This window comes from Periplaneta americana, chromosome 8 (assembly GCF_040183065.1).
Source record: "Periplaneta americana isolate PAMFEO1 chromosome 8, P.americana_PAMFEO1_priV1, whole genome shotgun sequence".
In the NCBI taxonomy this organism is placed as follows: Eukaryota; Metazoa; Arthropoda; class Insecta; order Blattodea; family Blattidae; genus Periplaneta; species Periplaneta americana.
The window spans coordinates 147,641,970-147,654,494 of NC_091124.1; the positions used below are offsets into that span (position 1 = coordinate 147,641,970).

General features: G+C 34.5%; 1 non-coding gene across 1 annotated transcript; it reads left to right on the forward strand.

The window, feature by feature from the left end:
• The first annotated feature begins 438 nt into the window (after positions 1–438).
• TRNAC-GCA (transfer RNA cysteine (anticodon GCA)) lies at positions 439–514 on the forward strand. The gene has a single exon. It is a non-coding gene; the product is annotated as a tRNA-Cys (tRNA).
• The last annotated feature ends 12,011 nt before the right edge of the window (positions 515–12,525 follow it).

Below are 12,525 nucleotides of genomic sequence, written 5' to 3' on the forward strand. Positions count from 1 at the left end.
GTTAGGAATAATAACCATCAGAAACTCTTGTGTATAAGACATTACATATTCATATGTATGAGGTCTCGCCCACCTCATTGAATATTACACGACTAATATGAATTAGTCAATTTGTATTATTACTATTAAATACGAGAAAAATTCGTACCGGCACCGGGAATCGAACCCAGGACCTCTCAGCTCTGTATTTAATAGTAATAATACAAATTGACTAATTCATATTAGTCGTGTAATATTCAATGAGGTGGGCGAGACCTCATACATATGAATATGTAATGTATTAACTGTTAGCAGTTGTCATGAAACTGATGTCGAATATGGCCACAAAGTCATTTAAATATGCGCTCCTGCATATATGACGTGTATCGTCTCAAGTGCAGGTAGTAAGGCAATAAAATATCAATACGAGAGGGGTTCGGCCGGCGCCGTGGATCGTGTCCCGGCATGGCTCAGTTGGTAAGAGCGCTCAGCGCGCAGAGCTGAGAGGTCCTGGGTTCGATTCCCGGTGCCGGTACGAATTTTTCTCTTGTGGATAAATTCGTGAAACCTCTACTTAGTAATGTAAGGAAGTTCCACAAAGAAAAAGTTTTCCGGTTTTCTTGTTCTTTCAAGAACAAAGACTATTATCGATTAACGAAGAGGAACAGGAAGCTATTAGAGTCACGAAACAAAGTAATATTTTAATGAGAGACAATAAACAAGAATAGGATCTATATCCACAACCAATTTTACTAGCCGGTAGGAGCTACCATCTAGCGACAATTGTTTCTATTTAAGTTACATGTTTGACCATTGAATGAGCAGACACATCGGATGCGTGGATGCGTTCGAGCAGGTGGTGATACCGTCTAAGCAGTCTAATGTTAGCCCTAACTATATATACAAATGTCAGAAACAAAGCAATAATGTAAGTATTCATTTTTATTATAAACACAATGTAACTTAAGAAGAAGTAAATGCAATAAAATATCCAATTTTTAAGTGGCATTCCACTTAAGTGGCATAAGTATGGGTATAATTCATGCTGAGGAAAACTGATATTCATTACTTCTCAGTTTATTGATAATCAAGTTATGATGTCCGTCATTAGTTTCTAGAAAAAATTGCAATCGGCAGAGACGAAAGTCAAAATACAAAATCGACTTATTTCTAAGTCATACGTGATTCTGATTGGTCGCAATTGAACAGATTCCTACATTCTATTGGTGAAATGGTACAAGAGTCATTAGCAATTTCCCCATGTTTTATATATATGTGTATATATATATGTAGGGGAGAGTCGGGTAGTATCGGACATCGGGTAGTATCGGACAGTGCGTTTCTTTCATCTACTATCATAAGGTAGCACCTGAATGACATGGTTACGTTTCTCTATGCGACATCACAGAAACGTAACCATGTCAATCAGGTACTATCATCGTGTGGTAGATGAAAGAAACTCACTGTCCAATATTACCTGATGTCCGATACTACCCGACTCTCCCCTATATATATATATATATATATATATATATATATATATATATATATATATATATATAAAGTTCGTTATTTAACGACGCTGTATCAACTACGAGCTTATTTAGATCGATGAGATTGGTGATAGCGAGATGGTATTTGACGAGATGAGGCCGAGGATTAGCCATAGATTACCTGGCATTCACCTTACGGTGGGGAAAACCTCGGAAAAAACCCCAACCAGGTAATCAGCCCAAGCGGGGATCGAACCCGCGTCCGAGCGCACTTTCAGACCGGCAGGCAAACGCCTTAGCCGACTGAGCCACGCTGGTGACTCCATCCTGTTAGTCACGATCATAATCATCGTTGGAAACACACCGACTCGCGAACTGTATACGGTCCACCGGAGAGTAAAAACTAGTTTATTTTATAATTTATGTTATTTTTTTTTTTTTACAAAAGTGATTATTAATTTCAAACATCCTCGTCTAAGAATAACGCGCTAAAGGTGTAGATCACTTCACCACTTTCGATGTTGCTCCTGGTGTAGCAATAGAAGTGAATCTAAGTTTCATCAATATGCTACTGCTGCTGCTGCTGATGATGATGATAAATGTGGTAGTGCTGGTGATAAGAATGGTTATTAATGGAATAAGTGGTGGAATTCTAAGGAAGAAAAGGAGATAACCCAAGAAAACTTCTTCCAAAAACCACCGTTGTCCACCACAAATTACCTACATCGCTAGGGTTTGAATCCGGACATTCATCACTCTAATGGTGCTGATAACCATGCGCAAATAAAGAATGTGATGACAATGAAAGCAGCAGAAGGCAGTCATAAAACAAAAGCTACATCCATCTCCGCAAAGGCAGTAGTTTAATTATGTATATTCTTTAAATTTACTTTTTCTTCTTATGGTCGAATAAATACCGCATTATTACTTCAAGATCGATATTCCCATAGTTGCGTAGAAAAATAAAAGTTTTTACAAAACTGTTACCTTATTGAGCACTCCTTTTCAGCTTTTAAAAGGAAAACTTTCCCACTGCTCAGTGGAATGTCCATATAGTTCACTCTTCAAAGAACACTTTTACAATTATTTTTACTTTCATTTCGTATTATTTATTTCTTCTTGATCTCATTTTCTCAGCTAGTAGTAACTATAAACAGACGGCATTCTGATGCTATGAGTATAAAAGTATTCTACATTCCTAGAACCCACAACTCCATCTAGAAAGTGGTTCTTGGTACTCATACCTCCTCTCCTTTCTCTGTATCTCTCTCTCTCTCTGAGATTTTTGCTAACTATGGCTCATATTCATTATCTACCACTCAATTAATCGTGAAATGTGCACATAAATAACAAATTTAACAAAAGGTTCTTCATTTGAATAAACAACACAAAACATTAAATTACTCAAAACTAGATATAAGAATTTTCTTTTTGAATGTTTTTCTTATAATATTAAGTGATAATAAAAACCAATTAAAAATTAACAACTTCTTAATTGTATTTTCAAACAAAAACTTTTTAAAAATTACATGACTGCAAGATGCCTATACGAATTATTTAAAAAATACATAATCCTAGCGGTTACAAATTAGAATAAAATAAAATACCACATTTTTACCAAAAACGCTACTTTCTACAGACAATGTCACAAAAATGCCCCCAAAATAGTTTCAAGCCACAAAATAATTATAATTATACAAGTCAATGTCTGTGAAATAATATTGTTCTACAGCTTTCTGTATGACGATTTCATTGTTGGTTGCTTGAGAAATGGGTAGGGACTGTAGAATCTGATTAAATCCACTAATCCATTTTGATATTTCTATCTTCGTACTTACTTATGGCTTTTCAGGAACCCGCAGGTTCATTGCCGCCCTCACATAACCCCGCCATCGGCCCCCATGCTGAGCAAGAATAATCCAGTCTCTACCATTATATCCCACCTCCCTCAAATCCATTTTAATATTATCCTCTCTCTACGTCTCGGCCTCCCCAAAGGTCTTATTCCCTCCGGCCTCTCAACTAACACTCTATAACTATTTCTGGATTCCCCCATACGTGCTACATGCTCTGCCCATATCAAACGTTCCTAATTATGTCAGGTGAAGAATACAATGCATGCAGTTCTGCGTTGTGTAACTTTCTCCATTCTCCTGTAACTTCAACCCTCTTAGCCCAAAATATTTTCCTAAGTACCTTATTCTCAAACACCCTTAACCTCTGTTCCTCTCTCAAAGTATCAATCCAAGTTTCACAAGCATACAGAAGAACCAGTACCATGTTTCATAAATTCTATCTTTGAACTTTCTTCAAAGCAGACTGGATGATAAAAAGATTTTGAACCGCATATTAACACGCATTTTCCATATTTATTCCGCGTTTAATTTCTTCCCGTGTATCATTTATATGTGTTGCTGTTGCTCCAAGATATTTGAATTTTTGTACATCTCCAAAGGATAAATTTCCATTTTTTATATATTTCCATTTCATACAATATTCTGGTCACGAGACATAATCTTATACATCCACATAAACAAGGAGCTGATGTAATCCGTTCAATTCCAAACCCTCTCTGTTATCCTGGACTTTCCTAATGGCATATTCTAGAGCGAAGTTAAAACGTAAAGGACATAGTGCATTTCCTTGCTTTAGTCCGCAGTGAACTGGAAAAGCATCTGACAGAAACTGGCCTATACGGACTCTGCTGTACGTTTCACTGAGACACATTTTGATGTATCAAATCTAGAACAAATTTATAAACAAACAATGCTGATTTACATCCATACAAACCACAATAAATTTAAATTTGATCCTCACGAATACCATACGAGACAAAACTACAGTTTCTTTCTAAATACTCCTAAATGCCACACAACTGCTGGATTAAAACACAGCAGAAATGTTGGACCCAAAATATATAATGAATTAATTAGAGCTTACCCTGAGCTAAGTACACTTAACACACATATATTTAAGAAACAAATCAGATTAATTATTTAACTGTTTAAGCTAATTGAGTTAAAAATTGATACTCTAATATTTATGTACTTTTGTATTTTCTATTTGTATATAGACCCTATTATTACATGCTGTATTATTTTACCATTTATTAATGTTATTATGCTCAATGAACTCTCTCAATTTTGTGATATATTTTGTATAACTGATCTGAACTGCGCCCGAGCACGAGCTTCTGCTCTTTCGGGCTGCAATGCCTAACGTAGCTCCAGTGTAAAATATTAAATAAATAAATAAAATAAATTAATCGAACTAGTTTCCTGGGAATACCAATTTCAATAAGAATATTATATAAAAATTCTCTATTAACCGATTCATATGCCTTTTTGAAATCTATGAATAACGGATGTACTCTACCCGTATACTCCCATTTTTTCTCCAATATCTGTCGAATACAAAAAGTCTGATCAATAGTCGATCTTACGCCTAAAACCATACTGATTATCCCCAATAATTTCATCTACATATGGAGTTAATTTTCTCAAAAGAATATTGGACAAAATTTTGTACCACTTCAACAAAAGTGATATTTTTCGAAAGTTACTACAGTTAGTCTTGTTCCCATTTTTAAAGATGGATACAATTATAGACTCCTTCCATTGTTCTGATACAATTTCCTTTTCCCTAATTGCAAGTACAAGCTTATAAATTTCGCTAGATAATGAGCTTCCACCCTCTTGTATTAATTCTGCTGGAAATTGATTGATACCTGGAGACTTGTAATTTTTCAAATTTGCCATCGCAATTTCGACTTCAGAAAGTGTGGGTTTGGGTTTAAATGGCTCAGCAGTTTGTATTTCAATTTCGTCCCGATCATTTCTATTTGGCCTATGTAAATTTAGTAGTTGCTCAAAATAGTTTTGCCATCTGTTCAGGATTGAATGAGAAACTGCAAGCAAGTCACCATTCTCATCCTTGACCACATTTACCCTTGCCTGATATCCATTCTTAAATTCCTTTATGCCCTCTAATGCTTTTATTCTTACTACTTGTTTCTACCCCATTGAGTTTTTCCTTAAAGTAATCTCTCCTTTTATTTCTAAGTGTAAGACTTGCTTCCCGTCTCTCATTGAAATAACGTCTTTATTCGCCTCCACTGGATCCTGTAAGAATTTCAATTTTGCCTGTTTCCTTCTTGATACTACTGTGCAACAATCTTCATCAAACCACGGTTTCTTTTTCTTAGTTACATAATAAACTATGCTCTGCTCTGCTGCAGTTTTGATATTATCTCTGATATTTTCCCCTCACGCAATTAACATCTAATTACTTCCTCAAATTTATTTCTATTTATTTATTTATTTATTTATTTATTTATTGGAACTTCCTAAAACGGCAAACCTATTTGATATTTCGACCTGATAATGTTGCTTAGTTTCCTCGTTCTTTAATTTCGGAATATTTAATCTCCTAATATTAACTTGTTGCTCTATTCGCTGCCTACTGAGTGTCTTCCTCTTAATTCTCCAATTACCAAGTAATGGTCAGAATTACAGTCTGCTCTCGAATGTCTACTATATTAGTATGTCTTCGTTTATGTATCAACATGTGATCTACTTGGTTGTGTGTCAATCCACCTGGAGAAGTCCAAATATATTTATGTATATCCTTATGGGAAAATGATGTACTTTTGACAATTAAATTTTTTGATGTGGCAAAGTTGACTAGCCTAACGCCATTATCTTTACTAGTTACGTGAAGACTCTCTTTTCCAATAGTCGGTTTAAAAATATCTTCTCGTGCTACTTTAGCATTGAAATCCCCCAGTAAGATTTTCGTATTGATCTTCGTAAACAGAAAAATATTGTACGATATTACATACATAACAGATAGTTTAAGGGGAGGTGGTACACCATGGCAGGTTAAAATATAATGTGTATGTGTCCTGATCCATTTACAAAAATGTCAATCAATACAGAAACCATCAATATATAAGTGTACCAAATTTCATCGCCCTAGGATTGGTAGTTTGAGAGAAAATCCAAAATAAAGATAGGAAATTTAACATTGCGGAGATAGGGTGTACCACCTCCCCTTAAATGAATCAGAACAAAATTAGTAACATACCTACCGGTATTCATAATTAAAGAGTATGATTTATAAATGAAGTCCGATATTTTTTTCCTTTATACATGATAAAACTTCCTTCTGTGTACAATACACACATAAGAAAGTGATCTTCTTCAGTAGGCTGGACGGTAAATAATCCCATTTATATCCATTTGAATTATGGTTTATCATAATAAAATTCAGTTATAAATCCATCGTAGTTGCGTATAATAAACGAAAATGTTAACTTTTAATCTTATTCTTCATTTCACAGTTAACCCGTATTCATAAATATTAGTTTAAAACTAATACTAGATTTTTTTCCTTTAAAACAAAATATTCACTCTAGTTAATATTAAGTTCATAAGTATAACACGTATTTTGGTTTCATTTCATCAGTGGGTAGTTCGTCAAAATATCAAAATTTTCCAGAGAGTCTCTAAAAACGTGAAATAGTAATATGCGTTACTAGAGCGGTATGTTGAAGTTTTCATGTTCGAGGAAATGTTTGAAAAAGCGAAATGTAGTTGAGCTTTTTTAATTTCCGATAATTGAAAGAAAACACACCGCTCGTGTATCGTACGTTATTTTGTGCGAAGATCGTTTATTATATACACCTGAAAGAGGAATTTCTAATTAGTTGCAATGAAATCTCCATCTTTGTTTCTGTTCAATGATGGAAAATTTGCAAAACAAAAATATCCATCGTCAACATTGTTGCTTTAAAATGTTTTCTGTGTTTACTATACTCCAGCAGGCCGTGATATACGTCTGTCTTTTTTTTCCCCCAGTCTATAAATGCGAACTTAAAACAAACGGCTTCCTTAATGCTACATGCATCACGAATGCAGTAACTTTAGTAGAGTTGTAGAGTTTACTTAATTTTTGCAAATATTTAAAAACAATAATTAGCAGTGCAATTTAGGTGAAATTGCAGTGGTAAGTTTCCAATTTATAATTATTACTATATTGAACGTCTCTAAAAATAATATGTTAAAAGCCTAAAGCAGTAAAATCAATATGTCACTTAAGCGGTAAGAAGAGGGAAATTGTTATGTGTGTTAGGTTGGGAATACTGAATGTGGAATTTTAGACTTTCCGCGGATTGGTTTTGTGCGGAAACCAAGCAAATACGCACGATCTCCCACAAAATATTATTATTATTATTATTATTATTATTATTATTATTATCATCATCATCATCAGGTCTATTATTATTGTTACTATTTGGCCTATTATTGTTATTATTAAGGCCTATTATTATTTTTAGTAGATTATTTTACGACACTTTATCAACATCTTAGGCTATTTAGCGTCTGAATGAGATGGTGATAATGCCGGTGAAATGAGTTCGGGGTCCAACACCGAAAGTTACTCAACATTTACTTACATTAGGTTGAGGGAAAACTCTGGGGGGGGGGGAAAACTTCAACTAGGTAACTTGCCCCGACCGGGAATCGAATCCGGGCCATCCGAGTTCGCGGCCAGGCGCGCTAACGGTTAGGCTACTCCACAGGTGTGGACCCTATTATTATTATTATTATTATTATTATTATTATTATTATTATTAAGACCTATTATCGTTATGATTATCATCATCATCATCATCATCATCATGAGAACATGCTATAGAATGCTGGATTTTAACAGAAGTTTCGGAAAGCAAGGTTGTAGGATATACATTTACAAATTTCTAACGGTCTTACTAATAAACCGTGTATAGATTTTATACGACACTTATGCAGAGTTGAGACAGGAAACTTTACCAATAAACCATGCATAAGCGATGGATGTATAAACAGTCTGTAACTATACAATGAGAATTGCTTTGCAGTAGTTATATACACGAAACCCCTTGTTTAAGCGTTGTATATAGAGAAAAAATGGCCGCCTCTCTAACAGCTGTTCGTATCGACTGTCATTTTATGATGATAGATGCCTTGTAACCACAGAAGAACACACCAAAGAGCACAGAATAAGTAGAATAATATTGCTGTAGCTTTTACTCTTTGACCAAAATATAGTGTGTAATCGATCAGAGCCAGTGGTACTATCGATACTTAACACGGCACACTAGAGCGCTCTACAGGATGCAATAGAGAATCTCAGATATTCTATTACCTTTTGTAATGAAGTAATGACGAAACTATGACGTAGCTGCGTTAACAGTTATACTGTTATACACGATGAATGTAATGATTATTAGTAAGGAATTTACACACGACTTATAAACGAGTTACTCATTGTATAAGTATAAGACAGTTAAACATCTGTATATAGAGTTTTTATTAGTAAGACCGTAAGTATTTTGTACAATAACTTATTCCAGGGTTAAGTTTCGTATCATATCAGTTTCTATTATACGCGTATTTCTATTTTCGAATAACGGAAGTTCGATTCATATACTGTTACGATATTGAATTGCGTAAATTTTTCAAGTGGTGTCTACATATTTCAAATATTAAAATACATATAACAATATAAAAATAAAAATGAATATACAAAAGTATAAGAGAAGTTATGGCTAATAATCGTAATACTTAATCGGGGGGGGGGGGATCTCCACGATCAGTATTCAAAACACAGCACATCATTAAACCCGAGAGACAGAAAATCGAACCGAAATTCACATTATTAAATGGACGTAAAATCGCAGTAGCAGCAGTAGTAGCACGGAAATCTCGAACCACAGAGGACGATCTTTGATCAATTTAAAGAGTGATGCTTCTTAATTTGAAGTTAAATCCAGACCAATCATTGGATTCATTGTGGTGGATGATGATGATGATGATGATGATGATGATGACGACGACGACGACTCACAATGGTATTGACAAAGAAATAAGCCCTGTAGCTACACCAGACTGAGGTAAAGATACGTGCAATAAAAAAATTGTGTAGGGAAAAGCTATTCGTAATTTAAATAGAAATGACACAGTCACAATACAAAAATATTAACAACAATATACACAGATACCTATGAAAGTTCCACTGTCCAAAAATATGATCGAGTTGACCCTTACAGATCAGAATATCTAATTTAAAAAGACAATAAATACAGTAAATTTCATGGCTAGCTACACTGAACACACAAGTAGCACATTGAAATTATTTCCATTCTGAAATCTAATAACAGAATAAACTGCAGGCTTTCGCCTTAAATTCAATCCATATATTCTACGTCGGTATAATAATGTGCTATATTGAAGTCTCTGAACATGACGCAGTTATCAGTACATAAGCATAATCTTCTGTTCGCTGGTTAACTAATAAGCTTAGAGCGAGTGTAACATAATACAAAGTAATGATGGCATTAAACTGTTAATTGTTGAAGCGCACGAGGTCTAAAAGCACGAGACGAGATATTGGATCTGAGGTCCATTACCTGTACAGCAATATGATAATTACATTATCTTCCAAGAAAGTGGTAATGCTGATGTGGAGGTAGTCTCTTTCTTATGTAATTTCATCACTGTTAAGCGTCCTATCTAATTACTCTCCGGCACCAAACTCAAGAACCCCCATGGGCTACCCGTCACGTATCCTGTGGTTATGATATGGTGTAGTGGTTTGCCATTGCCATCTGCATCTGTGGTGATTACAGCGCAGAGATATGCAAAGGCAATTACTGTAATATGCATAAACATATCTCAGAGTAGCCTATATACATTATGTAAGAAAATGAAGCTGTGTTGGAAAGAGTAGGTGAAGAAAGAATGATGCTGAAACTGATCAGGAAGAGAAAAAAGAATTGGTTGGGTCACTGGCTGAGAAGAAACTGCCTACTGAAGGATGCACTGGAAGGAATGGTGAACGAGAGAAGAGTTCGGTGTAGAAGAAGATATCAGATGATAGACGACATTACGATATATGGATCATATAAGGAAACGAAGAGGATGACAGACAATAGGAAAGATTGGTGAAAGCTGGGTTTGCAGTGAAAGACCTGTCCTTGGGCAGAACACTAAATAAAATGAATACAGAATGTTTGGAAAATTCCGTCCAAAAACCATAAGACGTGATGAAGGAGATCACTACAATATAAAATTAGGAAAGAAACTTAATCAAATTCGGATAAAAGAAGGAAGACACAATTAAGAAGTAAGAAAGGACTCGAGCTGTAGAAAAGTATCTATGTGAGCTCCAAGCCGGTAGGTCACTTGCCTCACTCAATTCATCGTCGTTGCAATGAAGGAACATAGAAGAATTTTAGAGGGGAAAAGGTCGAAAATGAACGTAACGTAATGAGTATTTTCAACTCGTAATTCTCAGATCAATATTATTTCGTATTTCTACAGATAAACGCAGTCTTAACTAAGATACTCCGAATGAAATTCTCTACGATTTATGAAAGTGCTCTTGTAATGTTAGGAGTGCTGACATAATAATATGATATACAGTATAAACATAGTCAGGGATATCAAAGCGCCTGCAGTGCGTGCTCATACTACAAGGAGTAAAAATCCAACAAGGTTCATTTTTAGCAAGATAAAGTACAATCATCGCTCTTATGGAAATGTGCGGGTTCTTGAAGAGCATGCATTGCAGACTCTTCGACATCCGTGAACATACTCGTTGCTGACAACTGTGTTAGAATAGTGTAGTTGATTTGATTAATGTTATGTACGTATTATTTTCATCATTGAAATATCAGTAACCGCTTCCACAGATAAGCAATATCTTGCAGTTAACTCTTTTTTCACCTGATTTTTTACAAGCAAATTAATATTGACCTTGATATTTCCATAGCGAGTGATGATGATGATGATGATGATAATAATAATAATAATAATAATAATAATAATAATAATAATAATAATAATAAATTCATTTAGCTCTTTTACACAAAATTTAAAATTATATAATTTATAATGAACTCACTCCCAAAAAATCCAAAGTTTGTGCTGGGGAGTGTTCTTGGAAACTAAAAGTAAAATTATATATATTAAGCACATTGAGATAATAATACAAATACAAAATAGCGGTCATGGAAAATTAGTTTCCGTTCTGCAATTCATAGGCTTGATATCGTGCATCTTACAGTGTTCTTTTCGGGTGGCATTTTTAACACCCTGTACTATAGCAGAGACAGTAACGAAAATTGTTCGATTGCGATGCATCGGATTTCAGACTACAATTTTCACTCTCCATGAGGCTCTGTGCGACACGTTTAATATTCGATTATTGGATTATTGTAATTTCACATTACTATATTCAATGATTTTATTTTTAGATTTGATAATACATGACAATTTAATTGCAAAATAAATATATCCTAGCACAAGAAACATTCTGCTATTTACAATGCGGTTTTTTTTTTTTTTTTGGAACAAAATACCCCATATGTTTAGATATTAAAAGTATAAACTGTTCAAATGCACTACTCGGTTTGTATGATAATTTATTGCAATCACCCATTAGATAAGAGAGCCATAACAGAGCTGTAACAGTTTTACACTTACAATTTATTATTCTCAAAAGGAATGAAATATTCATCATATTTTACAAGCGACTTAGTTCATACCTTTCATCTTCTTCGTGGCTATATATTCATATTTTGTCTCAGAGCATGTAATATTTGGTACCATAACTAACAGCGACTGAATCTTAACATTACAGCTATGCAACGTTGCTTAAGCGCGAATGGCTTGTGTTGTTTTGGACGGCTAAAAAGTAGCGTCCTCCATGAACTACGTAAGTTATATGAAAAGGGATATGATATACATATATATTTTTTCTACCGTTGTTAACTGTACAGCAGCTATTAGTGATTTATGGTTGTGCTAACTCATGGAGTTAACTCGTCAACAATGTGATGCTGAAACTTGTGTTCAGGTTACTGCCCAGCGATAATCCTGATATTGTATTTTACTCGTACATTTTTGTAGACTGGCTAATTAATATAAACCCGGCACACTAATAACCACACTCACATTCATACAAATAATAATAGCCTACATATTTTAATAACGAATTTTACCGTACA